Source organism: Thalassophryne amazonica, chromosome 16, assembly GCF_902500255.1.
Source record: "Thalassophryne amazonica chromosome 16, fThaAma1.1, whole genome shotgun sequence".
NCBI lineage: Eukaryota > Metazoa > Chordata > Actinopteri > Batrachoidiformes > Batrachoididae > Thalassophryne > Thalassophryne amazonica.
The window spans coordinates 22,981,830-22,997,643 of NC_047118.1; the positions used below are offsets into that span (position 1 = coordinate 22,981,830).

At 41.7% G+C, this 15,814-nt stretch overlaps 2 long non-coding RNA genes across 2 annotated transcripts in view; one reads left to right on the forward strand and one right to left on the reverse strand.

The window, feature by feature from the left end:
• Positions 1-14,666, forward strand: part of LOC117528336 — a 29,520-nt gene extending 14,854 nt beyond the window's left edge. The window contains exons 2-3 of the long non-coding RNA XR_004565735.1: positions 8,934-8,948; positions 14,654-14,666. This is a non-coding gene — a long non-coding RNA (uncharacterized LOC117528336). The remainder of the gene's footprint in view (positions 1-8,933; positions 8,949-14,653) is intronic.
• Positions 1-15,814, reverse strand: part of LOC117528339 — a 639,388-nt gene that overhangs the window by 45,696 nt on the left and 577,878 nt on the right. The window contains exon 2 of the long non-coding RNA XR_004565738.1: positions 9,503-9,508. This is a non-coding gene — a long non-coding RNA (uncharacterized LOC117528339). The remainder of the gene's footprint in view (positions 1-9,502; positions 9,509-15,814) is intronic.

Sequence of the window (15,814 nt, forward strand, 5' to 3'; positions counted from 1 at the left end):
TTTGTGTTACAAACAAGGAATCGGTGGAGATCATCGTCTGCAAGAATGACTTATTTTAAGCGGTTGTATTGTGCAAAATCTGTTTTTAATCTACCTGTTGCACTTGTGGAAGCACGGCATCTTAGTGTTTAGCACTGTTGCCTCACAGTAAGAATGTCACGGGATTGATTCCCACCTGTGTCCTTTCTGTGTGGAGTTTGCGTGTTTTCCCTGTATTTGTGTGGGTTCCCTCCGGCTTCCTACCACATCCAACGGCATGCAGTTTAGGTGGATTGGAAACTTTAACTTGTCCGTGGGTGTGAATGTGTTTGTTTGTCTGTATGTGACCCTGCAACAGACTAGCGTCCTGTCCTGTGTGTACCCCGTCTCACACCCTATGACTGCTGGGATAGACTCCAGCCCCCTGTAACCCTTAATTGGAGTAAGCGATTGAAAAATGAGTGAGTGTTGCAGTTGTGTATAGATTGGGTTTCATGGTAAACATTCCCACAGTGCTACAGTTCTTCAACTGTGCATATAGATGTTCTGTTGCTATAAGCAAAATTTAGGTTTGAAACAGGTAATCTGAATGTGTGCCATGCATTCTGCGTGCCACGTTGACCTACACAAACCACGATGACCCCAGAATTAGTGCTATGCAACATTTCTTGTGCTTTATTAGCAACATTGCCAGAGGAACATGCACTTGTGATCACTGCCTTTTCTATGTACGTAAGTGAGAACACCTAAACCGATTTTTGATCGAACGTGGCAGATACGTTGGGCCTATGGATGGGAAGAAATTATTTTACAGTTAAGATCTATCAAGCTTAAATTCCCAGTCCCATGCTAGTATGAAGGAAAATTGGGAAGGGTTCACTAGTCTGAAGGTTCACTAGTCTGTGTGTATTTACTGCAAATTAAGTCAAACATCACAATTCACAGAGTCACTGGTGAAGGTTGGATAATTTGAATTAAATACCAAAGTCTGAATTATGTGCATAACATTTCCATTGTACACTGCATCTTTATAACCAGCAAAGTTAATAGCATGACATGTTTTTAATTAAAGTAACATTCACTCTTGCACCACAGATTAGAGATCTTTTTAATTGAAACATAAAGCACATGTAAGTATGCAGCTAGTAGTGCAGCCTACTGAAACTTGCCATCAAAATATATTAATTTATTGATTTGGACTTTCGGACTTGTGAACCTTCAGACTAGCGAACCTTCGGACTAGTGGGATGTTCCCGGAAAACTCCTCATTTTAGGGAAATATCAGATATTCTATTCTTAGTGAACATGACTGTTTCAAGCCCATGTGATATTTTCTTGACATGCCTGATATTTTAGAATGTGGGTGTGGCCTCACTGTGCTCTCTGACCACTTTTGAGCTGGTTTCCATTGCTAACATTACATTACATGATTACATTAGCTGAGCTTATTTTGGATTTCAAGCTATTTTATGACAAACTGGAGTAATGCACTTGAAAGCTGGCGTGTCATCATGCAGATTTGCTTAAAATTTTATTGTTGCATGCTTCTGTACATTAGCATCTGTAGCATTAGCATCTCCTGCATTGTACACATAGTCACGGCCCCACTCCAAACTCGATGGCTGCGTGTGCAAAGGTCAGCACAGTGCGCCATGTGATGGTGGCATGTGTTGCATTTCTCAGCGCTGTGGTCCCAACATGCCACAAGCGCAATAATGGAGGAGATTTGTGCAAGATATGTTTAAGGCTATCATTTGAAAACAGCATTAGACCTGTGTGACATATGTAACAGAAGTTCATATTTGCTCTGTGGAACACATTAAGTGAGCTGATGCACACTCTGCAGTCCACACTAGAGGTGGGCGATACCGGGAATTTTGGTATTGATCCGATACCAAGTAAATAGAGGCCCAGTATCGCCGATATCGATACCGATACTTTTTCATATTTAAACTTCATAGATCCAAAGGATCCAAAAGACCTAGGATAGAATTTCGCCAAACATTGTACATGACAACAAAATACTTTATTATCACAATCAACATTTTTGTTTAAAAAATATCACTCAACACAACTTAAAACAAAATCTCCTGAGGTAGAGGGCTGACAAACCACAATACAAGGGTGCGCTGCTCTGTGTTGTGTGACAGCGCAGCGCTGCTCTTACAGACAGAGAGTCGACTTTGATTAATCTGCGTGCGCAGCAGTCTGTGCGTGCAGGAGAGAGAAAAAGCGCTGGTATCGATATTATCGATATTAGGATCGATCCGCCCACCTCTAGTCCACACTATCAGTGATGTCGCAAACAGCAAGTCCTTTCCATTTAAAACAGCCACAGCAATAAATTTCATGGTCGCCTGATTTTATTTATTTATTTATTTATTGTATAATATGACCCCCTTAATGCATTATTGTGATGCGCTTGATCTTCTGTCATTCACAGGCTACAGCTGCTGCTTTTTTCCCTTCCTTCCCTTCCTTTGTACGCATTATCTCCCAGACTTCTCGTGACATCTTTTAAAAATAGCTTCTTAACAACAGAATAGAGTAGAATTAGGTTATAAGGAAGTGGCCAGTCAAGTGGCACTCCCTTTAAGGCTTTCTATTTGTGCTGCTTCTCAGGAAAAAAAAGGGCAGCTCACTGAAATTATGTTAAACTAAAACCACCAGGAGCTGTTCAATTCTTGAACAGCATTAATGCTATCTCTGTCTCTTGAAGTTAAATGAAAATATTTAATGTCTTATTACACGGAATTCTGTCATTCTGGCATATTTTTGAATGCTGTTCCGCCGTCACCTACAAGTGTCTCTGCTGTCAGTAGGAATATTCCACCGTGTACAAGGTGTGAGTCAGTGGCCCACTTTTGGGGAAGTCCAAACTCGAAATAGGTTTTAGCCAGCTGTCTGTCCCTGCTGAAGAACCGTGCCAGGGACATGGCGACCTCGCGGAGCGAACACTGACAAGCTCTGTCATTGTTGCTGGCTGCTAATCTACTGCAGACTGGGCATAGACTGTGGGAAGATGTTCAAAAGACGGGGGCGGGGAGCTGCTTTGAGAATGATTTTCAAAAGATTACGCCACTAATCCCATGTGACATTAATTTTGCAGACTTAATAACCGGTTAGTCTGTTTAAAAAGTGGAAATTTACTGAGAATCAAACAAGAGCTGTCACATGAAAATCAATGGTGTGCACAGTTCAGCTAATTAGCGAAGCTAAAAACTTTAGCAGATTAGCTTTTCAGATAATGTTGTAAACCATTACTGGACCAGTTAGCTTCAGCTAAATTTCATTCCGCCAACTTGTTAACTATGTTAAGTTAAAAAACAAAATGTTTAACAGTCAGAAATGTTTGTAACCCCTAAAATCATACGTGTTTGCTCCTGTTAGAGCTTTGCTAATCCAATGAGTGAAACTGACACACCGACAAAAGCAACAACCATCACCTCGAGGAGATGGAGGAGCAGGAAGCCAAACCAGAATAAATGCATTTACTGTATTAGATGATTAAAATTATTCCTCATTCATTTAGCACTTTCTTGATCATCATCTGATCTTGGCATGCTAAACCTTTTTGGTACTCTCCATGTTTATGCTGCAACATATTCAAATTTCAGCTCTTTAGTTTTTTTCTTTTTTTCCTAGGGTTTTAGAGAAAAAAAACACACCAAAAAAACAAACAAACAAACAAAAAAAACCAAACAAACAAACTTCAAAGCAAAGCTAAATTCATAGAATAAAAATTAGTGGTTATCACTACTACTTCAGCTAATTCTTTTAGCGGTCTGTTTCCCATCTTATCTTAGGGACCTCGTAGTACCATATCACCCCAATAGAGCGCTTCGCTCTCAGACTGCGGGCTTACTTGTAGTTCCTAGGGTTTGTAAGAGTAGAATGGGAGGCAGAGCCTTCAGCTTTCAGGCTCCTCTCCTGTGGAACCAGCTCCCAATTCAGATCAGGGAGACAGATACCCTCTCTACTTTTAAGATTAGGCTTAAAACTTTCCTTTTCGCTAAGGCTTATAGTTAGGGCTGGATCGGGTGACCCTGGACCATCCCTTGGTTATGCTGCTTTAGACGTAGACTGTGGGGGGGTTCCCATGATGCACTGTTTCTTTCTCTTTTTGCTCCGTATGCATCACTCTGCATTTAATCATTAGTGATCGATCTCTGCCCCCCTTCTCGGCATGTCTTTTTCCTGGTTCTTTCCCTCAGCCCCAACCAGTCTCAGCAGAAGACTGCCCCTCCCTGAGCCTGGTTCTGCTGGAGGTTTCTTCCTGTTAAAAGGGAGTTTTTCCTTCCCACTGTGGCCAAGTGCTTGCTCATAGGGGGTCGTTTTGACCGTTGGGGTTTTTCATAATTATTGTATGGCCTTGCCTTACAATATGGAGCGCCTTGGGGCAACTGTTTGTTGTGATTTGGCGCTATATAAGAAAAAAAGTTGAAAGTTGAAAGTTGTTTCATGAGTTAGCGCATTAGCAGTTATTGAAGCTAAATTTTGGGTTAGCTGTCCATATCACTGGTAGAATCACACAAACAAACAAATAAATAATAAAATACAGACTTATGTCTGATTTTTTTGCCACAGCAAAAAAACAAAACAAAACAAAAAACTTTCTGTTCTTTGTGAATCTTGCTTTTATTCACAGACTATAGTATAAAGCTTTTTTTTTTTATCCCCCAGGCTTCACTTTCATGTTGTGGCTCAGTTTAGTTAAAAAAATCTGTTTTGATAAAGGGCTGATGGAGAAGTTAACCTAAAACACAAAATTTTCTTTAAGCACTTTCTACTCAATTTAAGCTGCCTGTATACATTGTATCCCATTACAGATCTGCTTCCTCCTGGTCAAGGTTAAGAAAGAAGGTCGTTTAAGGCCCCAGCGCCCATCAAAGACAGCAAGCTAACTCCTCTTTAACTCTTCTCCTCCATTAACCTAAACCCTCTATCCCACCATCCTTTCATCTGGCAGCGGCTCCTCTTGCATGTTATTTTCTCTGCCTTTTCATCTTTTCCATGGGTTTCTCTCTTTCCCTTCGCGTTCCCCCGCCGAACCCGCAGCCATTAATGTCTATGAGCTCATTCCTTCCCTTCCCCTGTAATGACACCATTCTGGTTGGCGCACGCTGTCCAACGCCTCACCTCAAACTCTCGCTCAGGGAATCTCAGATTGTGTCACTTTTTTTTTTTTTTTTGAGTCCTGTTGCTTGGCGAGCTGATCCTGTTGTCACAGTTCTCTCAGATTGGATGTTTATTATGGTAAGAAATAATCACAAGGCGGTGCCATAATGTGCCAGTGCGTTGCGCCCTGATGAAGGCCTCGAATGGAAATTGAAGCTCATCAGCGGATGAGCTTTCGCGATGTCGGTACATTTTTCAGACTGCAGACACCTTGTGGCATTTTCTTTTGTGTGACACTTTCAGGGCGCGTAGTGTGCACCGGCGTGCCCGTCGTAGTATGTATATGCTCATGTACGTGACACACAAAGATCCAAGTGTCGACGTGGCCACCGGCTGTTTTCTCAGATCATCTCGGCTCTTCGGCCCCAGCTCAGAATTGACATTTCAGTTTACACAAGGGTGCAGCGTTAAGTGGAAAATCCTCTGTTGAGACAGCTGGATCTGAACCCGCTGTTGTTCCAATGCATATCTTCTTTCTGCCTTTACACTGCTTATGCACACGCACGCAGGTGCACTTTGTAACATGCACAATATGCTCACTATATATGTCACACAAACGCGCATCAGGTCGACTTTCGCGCCATCTTCTCAAGCACTAATAGCACAAATACCAACCAGTCTGACTTCATTTGCACCTACAGGCTGAACAAACAGCAAGCAGAGCGACCTGTTGTCAAGCTGCTGTTGTGTGCTTAATATTTATGCACTGAGGCTCATACATGTTATTTAGGTATCTTTCCATTGCATCACTGACTTGTTTTTCCCAGCAGCATATTAATATGAAGTGACTGAAAAGTGAAGGTTTATAAAAGTACAAGAGCTGCAATAACAAAAAGCCTTGTGAAAGTGTCAATACGGCATGTTTGCTTTTCATTATTAGCATTGTATGACAACGTTAAGCCTCTTTAGCACGCTTCTCCTGATAAGTGCCAAACACGGCTGGGTGAAAGGAAGACATGTAGAATTGCGATCGCATTAATAATTAAGTCTGTGCAAGTCCAAAAGGTGATTGATGTATGAGGAGCGGTAATGGGGAGTTTGCAGGATTTGAAACACTATTAATGATCTAATACCTCTTTGGAAAACTTCTGGGTGACTGCAGTCAGCTTTTTCTATCCCAACTCTACATCGGGCGAAATAAGTGGAAAAATGCAGCACTCGTCCTGCCGACCTTTGTGTAGATCTTTGAACCCACACACCTTTCCACAGTACCACACCCTGGGCCTGCGGCTAACAGACACAGTCTGTCTGTGTATGTCGGGGTGTGTGAGTAAGATTGTATTTGTTTCATGTTGCGTGAGAGGGTATAATTATTGCAGAGGCCGTGACATTCAGTGACATTCAAACAAGGACTTGTGATCTGCTTTGGGCCTTCTCAGTTGCAGTTTTGACTCAAATGGGAACGTTCACTGATTGCTTGGGAATCAATAGACCGTGCCACATGTGGGACATTAGTCTGACTGAAAGAAACAAACCAAAAAAAAAAAAAAACAACAAAAAAACATTTCAAGTGCCTGATTTAATTTTTTTTTAAAAGAGTCCCTTCAAATTGTAAAGTTAGCCTCAGCAATGAAGAGCTCAGGCCCGTGGTCTGCTCCCTGTAGCCCAGCATGTGTAACCCTATCCTCAGCCTGATTCTGTGCCAAACATCCTTACCACCACCAGCCCTGTACTTAGTCCAGAGCCGCACTGCTGCCACTCAACCACACATGTACAAATGGATGGAGAAACCGTGCGCGCCCACGTATGCATGCAAGATGTTTAATTTAATTCCACTACGCCACGGTTTCCTGAGCCTGGGCCCATTCCTGTGAACTGCAGCTGGGCACACCCACCCACCCAACCACCTTCTTTTATATCCCATCCATCCATCCATCCATCCATCCATCCATCCATCCATCCATCCATCCATCCATCCATCCATCCATCCATCCATCCATCCATCCATCCATCCATCCATCCATCCATCCATCCATCCATCATGCCCCTCAGTCCTGATTTATCACTTCACATACCCACGCTTCCTTTTCTTTTACAGATTATCCAAAGTTGCGCATCTATAGAATTTGTTACCAAAAGTTGAAAACGAAGCAAAACAGCGTAACAAAACCATTCTCCAGTGTTTCAGCCTCGTGTCAACCTCCACCAAGCTTCATTTTGTCCTCCTATTGCACCGCTCTGTTTATTCCAACAGTCCCAGAGGGGAAATGGACGGGACACGGAACTGAGCTGTGTAGCCACAACTGGGTTAGCTACACCAGCCGCTGGATTCCCTTCCTTTCATGGAGGTTTGGGAGCTCGCAGACTTGCGGGGCCTCTGAACAATGAGAGGAATGTTTGAGCGTCTCCAGCACTCGCTCCACCACTACTATTACGTCTCGGCACCCGCTGCTACAAGAACACACACAGACTGATATACGTGTAGACGGACAGACGACACGCATGACATGCACATACGTCACCGGATGCAGACAGACACGCAGGAAAGCAGACAAACAGGTAGAGTCAAAGCAATTACGCAGTCTGGCAAGTTATTTATATGGTTAGAGGTATAATCCCCTTAATCAAACAAACATGCGGACAAAGAGGAATATAGCCATCTGGTACAGAGGAACTACATATTCACATCTGACCTTTATGAGGGATCTGGTCCACAGTAGCAGACCACAAGCCCAAACCGGGGCAATAGTCCAGACTTTACATTCACTCCGTGTGACCGTTTTTGTTCAACAGGTTGCAGGAATTGCTGTGAAATGAGAGTGAAGTCCTTGAAAAGTGTACAAATGTGGCAGATAATTCAACCATAAAATGGTTTAAAACAAAAAAAGAGAAGAAGCAGCAATCGATGACTTCTGCACCTACCTGAGAGGACAAAACAGAATCGTCTGCTCCTTTCTTCTCATTTTCCTTAAGGGTTACAGCCTGAGTTGAAACGAACAGTTGCCGTCCCATCTTTGCCTCCGTCTTTGTGTTTGTTAGTGTGTGTGTGTGTGTCTGTCTGTCCTTCGCCTGTGCACACAGAAGTGTGTGTGGCTGCAAATGTGTCTGAAAGCCAGACGGGGTTAGAGTAAGTCAGTGGGCAGGCCCAACCCAGTGCAGGGGATTCCTTTTTGACAACGTCAGAGGAGCTGGACCTCCCCTTCCTTACCTCGTCTGCCTCCTTCCCCTCCTTCTCCTTCCTCCTGAGCGCGGCTGTGGCGGCTGCTACAACACAGGAAGCAGGGCAGGGAGATAATTGGCCGCACAGTCGCCAATAAAACGAGCAATGGTGGTTTGAGTCAATAGAGTGCAGGAAGAGGAGCAGAATGAAGGTGGAGTGTTGTTTCAGTCAGCAACATGCGCTGAGACACTACGTTGTTGTTTGAAATATACTGCAGACAGAACCAAATCAAAGTTGAGCATCTACTTTGACAGCATGTCTGTGCATCTGTCTGTTAAATCAGGTATATAAAAAAAAAATCCCCCAAGAGGAACACGGTTTTGGCTGCCAGAATCTTACAAAACAGCCTGTTGTCATGGAAAGAAACATACTGCATGAGGATACAAGTTTGGCATTTTTCCTCGTCCTTGTAATCCATTTTTTAAATTTTTACCTCACCATGTCCGTTTGTGGAGGGAAGCCTGAATGAAGTTCAGTGTTGGCCTGGAGCCAGCTGACTGACTCCAGCACACAGCTGACTGATCTACACGATGCTGCTGCAGCTGTCAAAATGTTGGAATAGAAGAATTACGGGTGCTGACGACAGGCTCTGATGAAACATGAAACAGCCTCAAAGCTCTCTGTGCTTGTTGTCTAAAAAGAACATGGGAAATCTCAGTTACACTTTGCCAGAAGTCACATGGGAGATTTCAGCCTGGATTTCTGTTGCCTTCTTTTCAACAAAGTCTATCTCTGTTCCACACTACCACCAAGCCAAAGGCAAAAACTGCTGTATATACAGTGTCAGCAGTTACACCAGCTGATGATTTGAATTCCTACAGTGTTGCCATTGGTGTTTTGGTGGTTACCCTCACCAGTCTCCTTGTATGTGGGGAGGGGAGGGTCTAGTGGTTAAGCGTTGGGCGTTAAAACCAATCAAGATGGAAAAATCACTAAGAGCCCTTGGGCAAGGTCCTTAATCCCCTAGTTTCTCACGGTGTGTAGTGTGCATCTTGCGTAACAGCACCTTGACATCAATGTGCATGTGAATGTGAGGCATAATTGTAAAGCGCTTTGAGCATCTGATGCAGATGGAAAAGTGCTATATAAATGCAGTCCATTTGTATGTTCATCCTGAGGATGTCTGACTCTGCACAGATCTAAAATACAGGTAGTTCAGTGAAGCAAGAACTGCACTAACAATACTTAGACCTGGGTCTGATTCCTGGTCACGTTACCTGTCTGTGTCCTTGGACAAGACTGTCCCAGGCCACCCAGCTGTAAAAGAGTACTAGCCTTGGCTGGGGAAGCAATCTACATTGGACTGTCCAGGGGGAGATGTAGACTCTTGCTGTACACTTGTCTCCACTCCAGTGAGAAACCTTTCCAAGTTCCAGAGAGCTCCCTGGAACTTGGAAAGGTTATTGGATCCATCTCCTGACTTTGTCTAAAGCAAATCAGCTATAAAATTGATGACTTTGATGCATTATATTAAAAGGGGGTCATATAGGGGGATGGATCCAACAAGAGGGATAGATCCAATAAATTTTTCAAGTTCCAGAGAGCTCTCTGGAACGTGGAAGGGTTGTTAGATCCATCCCCTGACTTTGTCTAAAGAAAATCAGTTGTAAAATTTATTACTTTGATGTGTTGTATTAAAAGGCAATCATATACTTAATGCAATCTGTTTTTTCAAGTTTCACATTTGTATTTAATTTATGCTCTGCTGTAGAAAATTGCTTTCACATTGAGTTGAAAGGGCATATTTTTGAAAACACTTCATAAAATGAAAATTGGCCAATTATTTTTTTTTTTCAGATTGATGTCATAAAATAATAAAAAACATATTAATCCCTGAGGGTTGAATATTGTAATTATGACTGTTTTAACTTGTTCTGGCTTCAGAAGCTTTGCTGTGCAGAATGTACGTTCTCCATGTGTCCACATAGTTTAATATGGACAGTATGGAGACATACACGATGCTGTAAATTCAATTATTGGTGAAAATTCTACTACTGTTATATGTATCACAGGTAGGACTGATTTATCATAAGTTCTGAAGATGTAATACAGTAGAGTATGTATGTATGTGTATATATATATATATATATGTGTATATATATATATATATATATATATATATATATATATATATATATATATATATATATATATATATATATATATATATATATATATATACTGGGATTTCCAGTATAAACTGTCACATCAGAGTTTATTTAGTGTGGTGGCATTCATGTCACTAATTAACTGAGTTTGCTTTTCCGTATTTATCATCAATAACAAATTAGGGCATTTTTATTGTATAGGGGCCATTAGTATCCAAATTTGGTTTGATTGATGCCTGTCAAACATCAAACCCACTCCATCAAAGTGCACCCATACTTATTGCCATTGAGGTCTTTAAGAAAATAATTAAGGCTCATCTATTCTTGACTGTCTATATTCAGTGAAGGTGTGTCATTTGGTATTACTTGTATATAGTTTTTTTTTTTAGTTTTATACATATCCTTTGCATCTAGAATGTATTCACAGCAGTTTGTCCACATTTTGTTACAGCCTTATTTCAAAATGGGGCAAATTCATTTTTACCTCAAAATTCTACTCACAACACCCTATAATGACAACATTTTTTTTTTTTGCAAATTTATTTTAAATAAAAAAATGTAGAAATCACGTGTACATAACTATTCAGCCTTTCGTCAATACTTTATTGATGCACCTTTGGCAGCAGTTGCAGCCTCAAGTATTTTTGAATATGATGCCACAAGCTTGGTGCACTTATCTTTGGGCAGTTTTGCCCATTCCTCTTTGCAGCACCTCTCAAGCTCCATCAGGTTGTATGGGGAGCATCGGTGCTCAGCCATTTTCAGATCTCTCTAGAGATGTTAAGTCGAATTCAGATCTGCGGTCTGGCTGGACCACTCAAGGACATTCACAGAGTTGTCCTGAAACCACTCCTTTGATATCTTGGCTGTGTGCTTAGGGTTATTGTCCTGCTGAGAAATGAACCTTTGACCCAGTCTGAGCTCAATAGCTCTCTGGAGCAGGTTTTCATACAGGATGTCTCTGTACATTGCAGCAATTCATCTTTCCCTCATTCCTGACTAGTCTCTCAGTTCCTCCCACTGAAAAACATCCTCACAGCATGATGCTGCCACCACCATGCTTCACTATAGGGATGGTGCCTGGTTACCTCCAAACACGATGCCTGACATTCACGCCAAAAAGCTCAATCTTGTCCAAATCATGTTGAGTCAACTGAATTTACCTGAAGTGGACTCCAATTAAGCTGTAGAAACATCTCAAGGATGATCAGTGGAAACAGGATGCACCTGAACTTAATTTTGAGCTTCATGGCAAAGACTGTGAATAGATTTCTTAGTTTATTTATTAGAATACATTTGCAAACATCTCAAAAAACAAAAAATCCCACATTGTCATTATGGGGAACTGTGTGTAGAATTTTGAGAGGAAAAAATGAATTTCATCCATTTTGGAATAAGGTTGTAACATAAAATGTGGAAAAAATGAAGTGCTGTGAATAATATTTGTGATTGATTGACATAAATGACTTCAGAATGAAGTCACACAGAAGTCATGCATAGTCTAAAGCACCATCATAGACATACTGGATGTATATTTCCTTGTACATTTGTATTGTGGGTTGGGGAGTGTGCAGGATATGCATAAGCCCTCTTGTGCCCTTCAGTTCATGTTATTGCTTTAATATTTGTTTATTTGTAGAAAGGTGGTTGTCTAGTGGTTAAAGAGATGGGATCAAAATCAGAGAATCCTTGGTTCGATTCCCCATCAGACTGGAAAGTTATAATGTTCCTTGGGAAAAAACCTAATTTGTATGGTAGCGCAATGACACTGGCGATGTTTCTGAATGTGAGGCATCATTGTAAAGTGTTTTGGATAAATATAGTTCTTTTATTTAGTCTTCTTTTAGTGACTTTGTATGGTACAGCACTATTTTATGGCAGCACAGCACAGTATTTATGTTGTAAGAGTAATATATAACTAAAATTATTATTGTTGTTTGTTGTTGTTGTTATTATTATTATTATTGTTATTACAGAGGAAAAGTAAGATGAGTTTCATAATGGAGCTCTTCCATCTTTTATGACTTCCTCTTTTACCCCTGAAGCCTTTAGCCCTGTGTGTGTGTGTGTGTGTGTGTGTGTCTGTGTGTGTGTGTGTGTCTGCTACAAAGTTTTGCAGAGACAACCACGCCCCTGTGAGAGTGCAGACGTCACACATTCCACACACACATACACACTTGCACGTCTCTAAGCAACACATGCATTCGAGCTTACTGTAATGACTCTGCCAGTAAGACTCGTGACCACGACACGTCGCTTGTCTCCATATGGGATGTTTTGTTTATGGACCTCAGTTTCTATGTTGTCCTCACACGGGTTTACAACTTTACATAACTGCTGATGTTCAGAGAGTGTGTTAACTTTTCGATCGTTATCACGCTGAGATTACAATGAGTGAACTTTATGGAAGCGTCGAGTCATGTTTTTTCTCTTTTTCTTGTTTCCTAGCGTTTGCTTATGTTACTTTGTACCGTTATGCTTCATGCGTACCCGTAGGTACGTGATGTTTATTTTGACAACTAGAAGGGCACTCATTGGGATGCGTTCCTCTGCCAATGAGCAGCAGGCCCTTTCACAATCAAGTCACTTCAGATTGCAATAAAAAAAAACCTCATAACTGCTTGACTTTATCTTCTTATGAGATCTGTAATTCCAGTCTTCATAGTGATGGATGGTACGTCCCACTAAATATTGCCATTGTGTTGTTTTAATTTTGAAAAAATTTTTTAATCCAATATTGCTGTAATGTCATCTGTTATAAGGTTTAACAAGCTCTCCATCTCTTATTACTCCGTCCACCCATAAAACTCCATGTATTTTAGAATGTCACATGTCTCTTTTTACACGTCATGTCACGTGTAATAGCAAAAAAAGTCTTTCCATTCCATTTTCACGAAATTACTTGCCTGAAAACCACGTCATTTACACATAAAAAGTTTATTGCAATATTGAGTATTTTCCAATATACACGTGTTTCCATGAAGCATATTTTCAGTTTTCTACTTCAAATTGCACAATTTGGTAGGTAATGGAAAACCAGTGAGTGAGGGTTCTTCTGTGGCATCTAAGAAAACCTCAAATATTTTTACGAGCTCTCTTTCCCTCTCTGTCTCTGAAACAGGTGACATTATGTGTGTAAAAAACACAACAACTGTGAACTCAAAGCCATTAAACAAAATAAGAGTAAACACGTATAGAAAATAAATTCCCCATCTTTGTGTTGCACTGCTTCACAACAGGGAGCCCTGCTGTCTGCTGTCCACTATGCCAGTGTAGCGGCTGCACTCTGCGTTGTGTTGTTATGACTCCGCCCATTCGCTCCCCTCCGAACTCACGATCTCCGTCATGGGAGTCGGACTCTCTAACCAGAAGGCTAAAATCCAGGGCTCTGGCCTTGTGACCAGAGAATCCTTTTGAGCTGTTGGGAGTGAGGTTTACTAACTACATCTGCACAGCGACACCTTCTGGCCTCCGTTACACTCACCCCCCTAAACTCACTCCCATCCGGGTCACGGCACCATTTTAGCGGCTGCACTCTGCGTTGTGTTGTTATGACTCCACCCATTCGCTCCCCTCGGGACGAGAACTCACGATCTCCAGCATGGGAGTCGGACTCTCTAACCAGAAGGCTAAAACCCAGGGGACTGGCCTTGTGACCAGAGAATCCTTTTGGGCTGCTGGGAGTGAGGTTTACTAATTACATCTGCACATCTGCTGGCCTCCGTTACACCAGTTTAGAGCTAATCCTTTAACTTGCAGGACACCTTTTGCCTATGTCTACTTTGCTTTGTAAATACCATAGCGATGTGCACCTGTTGCACTCTGGTTTAAAGGGAAGAAAAGCAGGTTGATATCATGTTTTGGACTGCAGCTCATCCATGCCTAATGAGCAGTAACTCTGTTGCACCCAGCTCATCAGTATTTCCTGCATCTCAAATCATAAAGTACACTTAGACACATCCCAAATAGTCTTCCACCCTGTGCTCAAGTCGTTGGCGCGTCCACCATCAAAATAGGGCCCCAAGTCTCACACCTATACAGTGAGACTGGAAGCACCAGGACTTGGACCTTTGTCCTCCTGCAAAGATATCAGCATCACCAAACACCTCTGTCCATTGACTTCATGACTCCATATACTCTTCCCAGCCATTTCACGATCTCAAAGGCCAAAGTCCCAGAGACATGAATGTCACTGCCGAGATAAGTGATAAGCGAATCATTCAACAAGGTTGACACTTTCACCAGAAACAGATCGTTCAGTCAGACAAGTCGCGTTTAAGCACAAAACATAGTTTGACTTTTTTTTTTTTTATCTAGACTCTGACTTCATCACTCTGTGCAGATGCTTGTGATACTGGGGAATGATGTTTCGATGTACCCATTTCCCCCAATGGGAGCCCACAGGCAGATACTTGGGTGGAAGCGGGACTGAGCAGCAGTAACAATGTGGATGCAGCAGTGGCAGCACATGACACACAGAGGTGGAGCTGGGAAATTTACATCTTAAACAGCCTGCCCAATTTGGAAGTTGTGTTTAGTGGATTATACAGAGTGTGTATTAGTAGGGAGTTTGTTCTTATTATGTGGAGTGAAGCATGATGTTGTACAATAGTGTTCAGAATAATAGTAGTGTTGCATTCAGTCAGTGAGTTTGTCAATTTTGTGGAACAAACAGGTGTGAATCAGGTGTCCCCTATTTAAGGATGAAGCCAGCACCTGTTGAACATGCTTTTCTCTTTGAAAGCCTGAGGAAAATGGGACGTTCAAGACATTGTTCAGAAGAACAGCGTAGTTTGATTAAAAAGTTGATTGGAGAGGGGGAAACTTATACGCAGGTGCAAAAAAGTATAGGCTGTTCATCTACAGTGATCTCCAATGCTTTAAAATGGACAAAAAAAAAACAAAAAAAAAACAGAGACGTGTTGAAGAAAACGGAAAATAACCATCAAAATGGATAGAAGAATAACCAGAATGGCAAAGGCTCACCCATTGATCAGCTTCAGGATGATCAAAGACAGTCTGGAGTTACCTGTAAGTGCTGTGACAGTTAGAAGATGCCTGTATGAAGCTAATTTATTTGCAAGAATCCCCCGTAAAGTCCCTCTGTTAAATAAAAGACATGTGCAGAAGAGGTTACAATTTGCCAAAGAACACATCAACTGGCCTAAAGAGAAATGGAGGAATATTTTGTGGACTGATGAGAGTAAAATTGTTCTTTTTGGGTCCAAGGGCCGCAGACAGTTTGTGAGACGACCCCCAAACTCTGAATTCAAGCCACAGTTCACAGTGAAGACAGTGAAGCATGGTGGTGCAAGCATCATGATATGGGCATGTTTCTCCTACTATGGTGTTGGACCTATATATCGCATACCAGGTATCATGGATCAGT